This window comes from Ranitomeya imitator, chromosome 7 (assembly GCF_032444005.1).
Source record: "Ranitomeya imitator isolate aRanImi1 chromosome 7, aRanImi1.pri, whole genome shotgun sequence".
Lineage (NCBI taxonomy): Eukaryota > Metazoa > Chordata > Amphibia > Anura > Dendrobatidae > Ranitomeya > Ranitomeya imitator.
The window spans coordinates 140802153-140813067 of NC_091288.1; the positions used below are offsets into that span (position 1 = coordinate 140802153).

Consider the following 10915-nt stretch of genomic DNA (forward strand, 5'->3'; position numbering starts at 1 on the left):
AAGCTTGAAAGTTTATCTTCCTTTTTAAGAAAGCTGCTATCAAACTTTGCAGAGTTAGAAGTGTAATTCCACTGGTTTTATTTTGAAATGCTTGATGCCATCCTTTATTCTCTAAAGAAAGTTATATCGTCTAATTCCTTTTTAAGCGTTTCGACAGCATAGATTTTTTTTCTCTCAACTGCACTATGTTATGACTGTGGTAAAGACTTGTTGTCTTGTCTGTGGTAAAGACTTGTTGTTGCCCGACTAATCCACCTGTCCCCCCGCTATTCCCCAGCCTCTCCCCTGTGTCAAGCCCTTCACTGGCTTCCTATCGCCCAGAGACTCCAGTTCAAAACCCTCACACTGACATACAAAGCCATCCACAACCTGTCTCCTCCATACATCTGTGACATGGTCTCCCGGTACCTACCTACACGCGACCTCCGATCCTCCCAAGACCTCCTTCTCTACTCCCCTCTCATCTCTTCTTCCCATAACCGCATCCAAGACTTCTCCCGTGCTTCCCCCATACTCTGGAACTCTCTACCCCAACACATCAGACTTGCGCCTACCATAGAAACCTTCAAAAAGAACCTGAAGACTCATCTCTTCCGACAAGCCTACAGCCTGCAGTGATCCTCAACCTACTGAACAGCCGCACAGCCAGCTCTTCCCTCTGCTAGTGTTTCATCACCCATCCCCTGCAGACTGTGAGCCCTCGCGGGCAGGGTCCTCCCTCCTTATGTACTCGTGTGCCTTGTTATCTGCTCATGTTTAATGTATTTGTCTATATTTGCCCCGTATTCACATGTAAAGCGCCATGGAATAAATGGCGCTATAAAAATGAATAATAATAATAATAATAATCGTCTAATTCCTTTTTAAGCGTTTCGACAGCAGAGATTTTTTTTCTCTCAACTGCACTATGTTATGACTGTGGTAAAGACTTGTTTAATGTCATACAAGAACAAAAGTCCACTTTTTTTTGGCTAAAATGACCAAAACTGAGATGAAGAAATAAAACCACTGCTGACGTTCGAAATCAAGATTTTCTGTTTACTAAACAGGCGCTTAGACCAACTAAGCCAAAGGACAAAAAGGTGTGATACTTTAGAAAGCCTGCTTAGCGAGTCAGATGCATAAAGAGGAGGAATTTCAAAATAAAATCCATTGGTTTTAAGTTGTCATGCTTGATGCCATCTTTCTTCCTTTTTGGCCCTTAATCTGCTTGTTTCATGTTGTATTGTTTTGTTTTCATTTCTAGCCAAAGCGGTAGATACGTCAAGCTTGAAAGTTTATCTTCCTTTTTAAGAAAGCTGCTATCAAACTTTGCAGAGTTAGAAGTGTAATTCCACTGGTTTTATTTTGAAATGCTTGATGCCATCCTTTATTCTCTAAAGAAAGTTATATCGTCTAATTCCTTTTTAAGCGTTTCGACAGCAGAGATTTTTTTTCTCTCAACTGCACTATGTTATGACTGTGGTAAAGACTTGTTTAATGTCATACAAGAACAAAAGTCCACTTTTTTTTGGCTAAAATGACCCAAACTGAGATGAAGAAAGAAAACCACTGCTGACGTTCAAAATCAAGATTTTCTGTTTACTAAAAAGGCGCTTAGACCAACTAAGCCAAAGGACAAAAAGGTGTGATACTTTAGAAAGCCTGCTTAGAGAGTCAGATGCATAAAGAGGATAAATTTCAAAATAAAATCCACTGGTTTTAAGTTGTCATGCTTGATGCCATCTTTCTTCCTTTTTGGCCCTTAATCTGCTTGTTTCATGTTGTATTGTTTTGTTTTCATTTCTAGCCAAAGCGGTAGATACGTCAAGCTTGAAAGTTTATCTTCCTTTTTAAGAAAGCTGCTATCAAACTTTGCAGAGTTAGAAGTGTAATTCCACTGGTTTTATTTTGAAATGCTTGATGCCATCCTTTATTCTCTAAAGAAAGTTATATCGTCTAATTCCTTTTTAAGCGTTTCGACAGCATAGATTTTTTTTCTCTCAACTGCACTATGTTATGACTGTGGTAAAGACTTGTTTAATGTCATACAAGAACAAAAGTCCACTTTTTTTTGGCTAAAATGACCCAAACTGAGATGAAGAAAGAAAACCACTGCTGACGTTCGAAATCAAGATTTTCTGTTTACTAAAAAGGCGCTTAGACCAACTAAGCCAAAGGATAAAAAGGTGTGATACTTTAGAAAGCCTGCTTAGAGAGTCAGATGCATAAAGAGGAGAAATTTCAAAATAAAATCCACTGGTTTTAAGTTGTCATGCTTGATGCCATCTTTCTTCCTTTTTGGCCCTTAATCTGCTTGTTTCATGTTGTATTGTTTTGTTTTCATTTCTAGCCAAAGCGGTAGATACGTCAAGCTTGAAAGTTTATCTTCCTTTTTAAGAAAGCTGCTATCAAACTTTGCAGAGTTAGAAGTGTAATTCCACTGGTTTTATTTTGAAATGCTTGATGCCATCCTTTATTCTCTAAAGAAAGTTATATCGTCTAATTCCTTTTTAAGCGTTTCGACTGCAGAGATTTTTTTTCTCTCAACTGCACTATGTTATGACTGTGGTAAAGACTTGTTTAATGTCATACAAGAACAAAAGTCCACTTTTTTTTGGCTAAAATGACCAAAACTGAGATGAAGAAATAAAACCACTGCTGACGTTCGAAATCAAGATTTTCTGTTTACTAAACAGGCGCTTAGACCAACTAAGCCAAAGGACAAAAAGGTGTGATACTTTAGAAAGCCTGCTTAGCGAGTCAGATGCATAAAGAGGAGGAATTTCAAAATAAAATCCATTGGTTTTAAGTTGTCATGCTTGATGCCATCTTTCTTCCTTTTTGGCCCTTAATCTGCTTGTTTCATGTTGTATTGTTTTGTTTTCATTTCTAGCCAAAGCGGTAGATACGTCAAGCTTGAAAGTTTATCTTCCTTTTTAAGAAAGCTGCTATCAAACTTTGCAGAGTTAGAAGTGTAATTCCACTGGTTTTATTTTGAAATGCTTGATGCCATCCTTTATTCTCTAAAGAAAGTTATATCGTCTAATTCCTTTTTAAGTGTTTCGACAGCAGAGATTTTTTTTCTCTCAACTGCACTATGTTATGACTGTGGTAAAGACTTGTTTAATGTCATACAAGAACAAAAGTCCACTTTTTTTTGGCTAAAATGACCAAAACTGAGATGAAGAAATAAAACCACTGCTGACGTTCGAAATCAAGATTTTCTGTTTACTAAACAGGCGCTTAGACCAACTAAGCCAAAGGACAAAAAGGTGTGATACTTTAGAAAGCCTGCTTAGCGAGTCAGATGCATAAAGAGGAGGAATTTCAAAATAAAATCCATTGGTTTTAAGTTGTCATGCTTGATGCCATCTTTCTTCCTTTTTGGCCCTTAATCTGCTTGTTTCATGTTGTATTGTTTTGTTTTCATTTCTAGCCAAAGCGGTAGATACGTCAAGCTTGAAAGTTTATCTTCCTTTTTAAGAAAGCTGCTATCAAACTTTGCAGAGTTAGAAGTGTAATTCCACTGGTTTTATTTTGAAATGCTTGATGCCATCCTTTATTCTCTAAAGAAAGTTATATCGTCTAATTCCTTTTTAAGCGTTTCGACAGCAGAGATTTTTTTTCTCTCAACTGCACTATGTTATGACTGTGGTAAAGACTTGTTTAATGTCATACAAGAACAAAAGTCCACTTTTTTTTGGCTAAAATGACCCAAACTGAGATGAAGAAAGAAAACCACTGCTGACGTTCAAAATCAAGATTTTCTGTTTACTAAAAAGGCGCTTAGACCAACTAAGCCAAAGGACAAAAAGGTGTGATACTTTAGAAAGCCTGCTTAGAGAGTCAGATGCATAAAGAGGATAAATTTCAAAATAAAATCCACTGGTTTTAAGTTGTCATGCTTGATGCCATCTTTCTTCCTTTTTGGCCCTTAATCTGCTTGTTTCATGTTGTATTGTTTTGTTTTCATTTCTAGCCAAAGCGGTAGATACGTCAAGCTTGAAAGTTTATCTTCCTTTTTAAGAAAGCTGCTATCAAACTTTGCAGAGTTAGAAGTGTAATTCCACTGGTTTTATTTTGAAATGCTTGATGCCATCCTTTATTCTCTAAAGAAAGTTATATCGTCTAATTCCTTTTTAAGCGTTTCGACAGCATAGATTTTTTTTCTCTCAACTGCACTATGTTATGACTGTGGTAAAGACTTGTTTAATGTCATACAAGAACAAAAGTCCACTTTTTTTTGGCTAAAATGACCCAAACTGAGATGAAGAAAGAAAACCACTGCTGACGTTCGAAATCAAGATTTTCTGTTTACTAAAAAGGCGCTTAGACCAACTAAGCCAAAGGATAAAAAGGTGTGATACTTTAGAAAGCCTGCTTAGAGAGTCAGATGCATAAAGAGGAGAAATTTCAAAATAAAATCCACTGGTTTTAAGTTGTCATGCTTGATGCCATCTTTCTTCCTTTTTGGCCCTTAATCTGCTTGTTTCATGTTGTATTGTTTTGTTTTCATTTCTAGCCAAAGCGGTAGATACGTCAAGCTTGAAAGTTTATCTTCCTTTTTAAGAAAGCTGCTATCAAACTTTGCAGAGTTAGAAGTGTAATTCCACTGGTTTTATTTTGAAATGCTTGATGCCATCCTTTATTCTCTAAAGAAAGTTATATCGTCTAATTCCTTTTTAAGCGTTTCGACTGCAGAGATTTTTTTTCTCTCAACTGCACTATGTTATGACTGTGGTAAAGACTTGTTTAATGTCATACAAGAACAAAAGTCCACTTTTTTTTGGCTAAAATGACCAAAACTGAGATGAAGAAATAAAACCACTGCTGACGTTCGAAATCAAGATTTTCTGTTTACTAAACAGGCGCTTAGACCAACTAAGCCAAAGGACAAAAAGGTGTGATACTTTAGAAAGCCTGCTTAGCGAGTCAGATGCATAAAGAGGAGGAATTTCAAAATAAAATCCATTGGTTTTAAGTTGTCATGCTTGATGCCATCTTTCTTCCTTTTTGGCCCTTAATCTGCTTGTTTCATGTTGTATTGTTTTGTTTTCATTTCTAGCCAAAGCGGTAGATACGTCAAGCTTGAAAGTTTATCTTCCTTTTTAAGAAAGCTGCTATCAAACTTTGCAGAGTTAGAAGTGTAATTCCACTGGTTTTATTTTGAAATGCTTGATGCCATCCTTTATTCTCTAAAGAAAGTTATATCGTCTAATTCCTTTTTAAGCGTTTCGACAGCAGAGATTTTTTTTCTCTCAACTGCACTATGTTATGACTGTGGTAAAGACTTGTTTAATGTCATACAAGAACAAAAGTCCACTTTTTTTTGGCTAAAATGACCCAAACTGAGATGAAGAAAGAAAACCACTGCTGACGTTCAAAATCAAGATTTTCTGTTTACTAAAAAGGCCCTTAGACCAACTAAGCCAAAGGACAAAAAGGTGTGATACTTTAGAAAGCCTGCTTAGAGAGTCAGATACATAAAGAGGATAAATTTCAAAATAAAATCCACTGGTTTTAAGTTGTCATGCTTGATGCCATCTTTCTTCCTTTTTGGCCCTTAATCTGCTTGTTTCATGTTGTATTGTTTTGTTTTCATTTCTAGCCAAAGCGGTAGATACGTCAAGCTTGAAAGTTTATCTTCCTTTTTAAGAAAGCTGCTATCAAACTTTGCAGAGTTAGAAGTGTAATTCCACTGGTTTTATTTTGAAATGCTTGATGCCATCCTTTATTCTCTAAAGAAAGTTATATCGTCTAATTCCTTTTTAAGCGTTTCGACAGCAGAGATTTTTTTTCTCTCAACTGCACTATGTTATGACTGTGGTAAAGACTTGTTTAATGTCATACAAGAACAAAAGTCCACTTTTTTTTGGCTAAAATGACCCAAACTGAGATGAAGAAAGAAAACCACTGCTGACGTTCAAAATCAAGATTTTCTGTTTACTAAAAAGGCGCTTAGACCAACTAAGCCAAAGGACAAAAAGGTGTGATACTTTAGAAAGCCTGCTTAGAGAGTCAGATGCATAAAGAGGATAAATTTCAAAATAAAATCCACTGGTTTTAAGTTGTCATGCTTGATGCCATCTTTCTTCCTTTTTGGCCCTTAATCTGCTTGTTTCATGTTGTATTGTTTTGTTTTCATTTCTAGCCAAAGCGGTAGATACGTCAAGCTTGAAAGTTTATCTTCCTTTTTAAGAAAGCTGCTATCAAACTTTGCAGAGTTAGAAGTGTAATTCCACTGGTTTTATTTTGAAATGCTTGATGCCATCCTTTATTCTCTAAAGAAAGTTATATCGTCTAATTCCTTTTTAAGCGTTTCGACAGCATAGATTTTTTTTCTCTCAACTGCACTATGTTATGACTGTGGTAAAGACTTGTTTAATGTCATACAAGAACAAAAGTCCACTTTTTTTTGGCTAAAATGACCCAAACTGAGATGAAGAAAGAAAACCACTGCTGACGTTCGAAATCAAGATTTTCTGTTTACTAAAAAGGCGCTTAGACCAACTAAGCCAAAGGATAAAAAGGTGTGATACTTTAGAAAGCCTGCTTAGAGAGTCAGATGCATAAAGAGGAGAAATTTCAAAATAAAATCCACTGGTTTTAAGTTGTCATGCTTGATGCCATCTTTCTTCCTTTTTGGCCCTTAATCTGCTTGTTTCATGTTGTATTGTTTTGTTTTCATTTCTAGCCAAAGCGGTAGATACGTCAAGCTTGAAAGTTTATCTTCCTTTTTAAGAAAGCTGCTATCAAACTTTGCAGAGTTAGAAGTGTAATTCCACTGGTTTTATTTTGAAATGCTTGATGCCATCCTTTATTCTCTAAAGAAAGTTATATCGTCTAATTCCTTTTTAAGCGTTTCGACTGCAGAGATTTTTTTTCTCTCAACTGCACTATGTTATGACTGTGGTAAAGACTTGTTTAATGTCATACAAGAACAAAAGTCCACTTTTTTTTGGCTAAAATGACCAAAACTGAGATGAAGAAATAAAACCACTGCTGACGTTCGAAATCAAGATTTTCTGTTTACTAAACAGGCGCTTAGACCAACTAAGCCAAAGGACAAAAAGGTGTGATACTTTAGAAAGCCTGCTTAGCGAGTCAGATGCATAAAGAGGAGGAATTTCAAAATAAAATCCATTGGTTTTAAGTTGTCATGGTGTGATACTTTAGAAAGCCTGCTTAGAGAGTCAGATGCATAAAGAGGAGAAATTTCAAAATAAAATCCACTGGTTTTAAGTTGTCATGCTTGATGCCATCTTTCTTCCTTTTCGGCCCTTAATCTGCTTGTTTCATGTTGTATTGTTTTGTTTTCATTTCTAGCCAAAGCGGTAGATACGTCAAGCTTGAAAGTTTATCTTCCTTTTTAAGAAAGCTGCTATCAAACTTTGCAGAGTTAGAAGTGTAATTCCACTGGTTTTATTTTGAAATGCTTGATGCCATCCTTTATTCTCTAAAGAAAGTTATATCGTCTAATTCCTTTTTAAGCGTTTCGACTGCAGAGATTTTTTTTCTCTCAACTGCACTATGTTATGACTGTGGTAAAGACTTGTTTAATGTCATACAAGAACAAAAGTCCACTTTTTTTGGCTAAAATGACCAAAACTGAGATGAAGAAATAAAACCACTGCTGACGTTCGAAATCAAGATTTTTCTGTTTACTAAACAGGCGCTTAGACCAACTAAGCCAAAGGACAAAAAGGTGTGATACTTTAGAAAGCCTGCTTAGCGAGTCAGATGCATAAAGAGGAGGAATTTCAAAATAAAATCCATTGGTTTTAAGTTGTCATGATGTGATACTTTAGAAAGCCTGCTTAGAGAGTCAGATGCATAAAGAGGAGAAATTTCAAAATAAAATCCACTGGTTTTAAGTTGTCATGCTTGATGCCATCTTTCTTCCTTTTCGGCCCTTAATCTACTTGTTTCATGTTGTATTGTTTTGTTTTCATTTCTAGCCAAAGCGGTAGATACGTCAAGCTTGAAAGTTTATCTTCCTTTTTAAGAAAGCTGCTATCAAACTTTGCAGAGTTAGAAGTGTAATTCCACTGGTTTTATTTTGAAATGCTTGATGCCATCCTTTATTCTCTAAAGAAAGTTATATCGTCTAATTCCTTTTTAAGCGTTTCGACTGCAGAGATTTTTTTTCTCTCAACTGCACTATGTTATGACTGTGGTAAAGACTTGTTTAATGTCATACAAGAACAAAAGTCCACTTTTTTTTGGCTAAAATGACCAAAACTGAGATGAAGAAATAAAACCACTGCTGACGTTCGAAATCAAGATTTTCTGTTTACTAAACAGGCGCTTAGACCAACTAAGCCAAAGGACAAAAAGGTGTGATACTTTAGAAAGACTGCTTAGCGAGTCAGATGCATAAAGAGGAGGAATTTCAAAATAAAATCCACTGGTTTTAAGTTGTCATGCTTGATGCCATCTTTCTTCGTTTTTGGCCCTTAATCTGCTTGTTTCATGTTGTATTGTTTTGTTTTCATTTCTAGCCAAAGCGGTAGATACGTCAAGCTTGAAAGTTTATCTTCCTTTTTAAGAAAGCTGCTATCAAACTTTGCAGAGTTAGAAGTGTAATTCCACTGGTTTTATTTTGAAATGCTTGATGCCATCCTTTATTCTCTAAAGAAAGTTATATCGTCTAATTCCTTTTTAAGCGTTTCGACTGCAGAGATTTTTTTTCTCTCAACTGCACTATGTTATGACTGTGGTAAAGACTTGTTTAATGTCATACAAGAACAAAAGTCCACTTTTTTTTGGCTAAAATGACCAAAACTGAGATGAAGAAATAAAACCACTGCTGACGTTCGAAATCAAGATTTTCTGTTTACTAAACAGGCGCTTAGACCAACTAAGCCAAAGGACAAAAAGGTGTGATACTTTAGAAAGCCTGCTTAGCGAGTCAGATGCATAAAGAGGAGGAATTTCAAAATAAAATCCATTGGTTTTAAGTTGTCATGGTGTGATACTTTAGAAAGCCTGCTTAGAGAGTCAGATGCATAAAGAGGAGAAATTTCAAAATAAAATCCACTGGTTTTAAGTTGTCATGCTTGATGCCATCTTTCTTCCTTTTCGGCCCTTAATCTGCTTGTTTCATGTTGTATTGTTTTGTTTTCATTTCTAGCCAAAGCGGTAGATACGTCAAGCTTGAAAGTTTATCTTCCTTTTTAAGAAAGCTGCTATCAAACTTTGCAGAGTTAGAAGTGTAATTCCACTGGTTTTATTTTGAAATGCTTGATGCCATCCTTTATTCTCTAAAGAAAGTTATATCGTCTAATTCCTTTTTAAGCGTTTCGACTGCAGAGATTTTTTTTCTCTCAACTGCACTATGTTATGACTGTGGTAAAGACTTGTTTAATGTCATACAAGAACAAAAGTCCACTTTTTTTTGGCTAAAATGACCAAAACTGAGATGAAGAAATAAAACCACTGCTGACGTTCGAAATCAAGATTTTCTGTTTACTAAACAGGCGCTTAGACCAACTAAGCCAAAGGACAAAAAGGTGTGATACTTTAGAAAGCCTGCTTAGCGAGTCAGATGCATAAAGAGGAGGAATTTCAAAATAAAATCCATTGTTTTTAAGTTGTCATGCTTGATGCCATCTTTCTTCCTTTTTGGCCCTTATACAGAAGACATTCTTCATCTCACAATTGCACTATCAGTAAAGACGTAGCCAAGGTAAATTTGAGGTTTCATGCAAGTGAAATTCACATTTTTAAGATAGGAAGTTTCTTTTTGAGATGATGAAAACAAGGCACTGCTGAGATTCGAACTCAGGATCTCCTGTTTACTAGACAGGCGCTTTAACCAACTAAGCCACAGCACCACAAGTTGGTAAGCCTATGAAATCTAGGGAAGATGTAAGCACCGATCAAACTTTTCAAGTGGTTAACTTAACAAGACAACATTGAGTTGAGTTTCATTCCATGCACACAGAAACGTGGAACAGGATTTCATTCTCAGTCACGACAATTAAGAAACCAAGTAAATTATGAATAGCATTCATTCAACGACATTGACAATTTGCAGAATGCAATAGAATCTGGATCGATGACAAGGCCTTGGGTTTTGAAGTTCCATAATTGAATGATCCATCTTCTAGCACAGCTTCAATTTGGTACTTGTTTTTCTTCCAAGTTATGACACAGAATAGGCAGATTGAAGGAATGCCACAGCAGGGCCAAAAGAGTTTGCCCCAATCTAACTGTAAAGAATAGACACTGTAATATCTTCAACGAAAACACACTGACCCGCAGAAATAATCATTACATCTTTTCTCCTTAGCGAATGTGCGCCATGTAGACGAGGTGGCCGAGTGGTTAAGGCGATGGACTGCTAATCCATTGTACTCTGCATGCATGGGTTCGAATCCCATCCTCGTCGGTTTAATCTGCTTGTTTCATGTTGTATTGTTTTCATTTCTAGACAAAGCGGTAGAAACGTCGAGCTTGAAAGTTTATCTTCCTTTTTAAGAAAGCTGCTATCAAACTTTGCAGAGTTAGAAGTGTAATTCCACTGGTTTTATTTTGAAATGCTTGATGCCATCCTTTATTCTCTAAAGAAAGTAATATCGTCTAATTCCTTTTTAAGCGTTTCGACAGCAGAGATTTTTTTTCTCTCAACTGCACTATGTTATGACTGTGGTAAAGACTTGTTTAATGTCATACAAGAACAAAAGTCCACTTTTTTTTTGCTAAAATGACCCAAACTGAGATGAAGAAAGAAAACCACTGCTGACGTTCGAAATCAAGATTTTCTGTTTACTAAACAGGCGCTTAGACCAACTAAGCCAAAGGACAAAAAGGTGTGATACTTTAGAAAGCCTGCTTAGAGAGTCAGATGCATAAAGAGGAGGAATTTCAAAATAAAATCCACTGGTTTTAAGTTGTCATGCTTGATGCCATCTTTCTTCCTTTTTGGCCC

At 36.1% G+C, this 10915-nt stretch overlaps 1 non-coding gene across 1 annotated transcript; it reads right to left on the reverse strand.

Annotated features, from left to right (window-relative positions):
* Nucleotides 1-9744: 9744 nt before the first annotated feature.
* On the reverse strand, nucleotides 9745-9818 carry TRNAT-AGU (transfer RNA threonine (anticodon AGU)). Its single transcript has one exon. It is a non-coding gene; the product is annotated as a tRNA-Thr (tRNA).
* Nucleotides 9819-10915: the final 1097 nt, after the last annotated feature.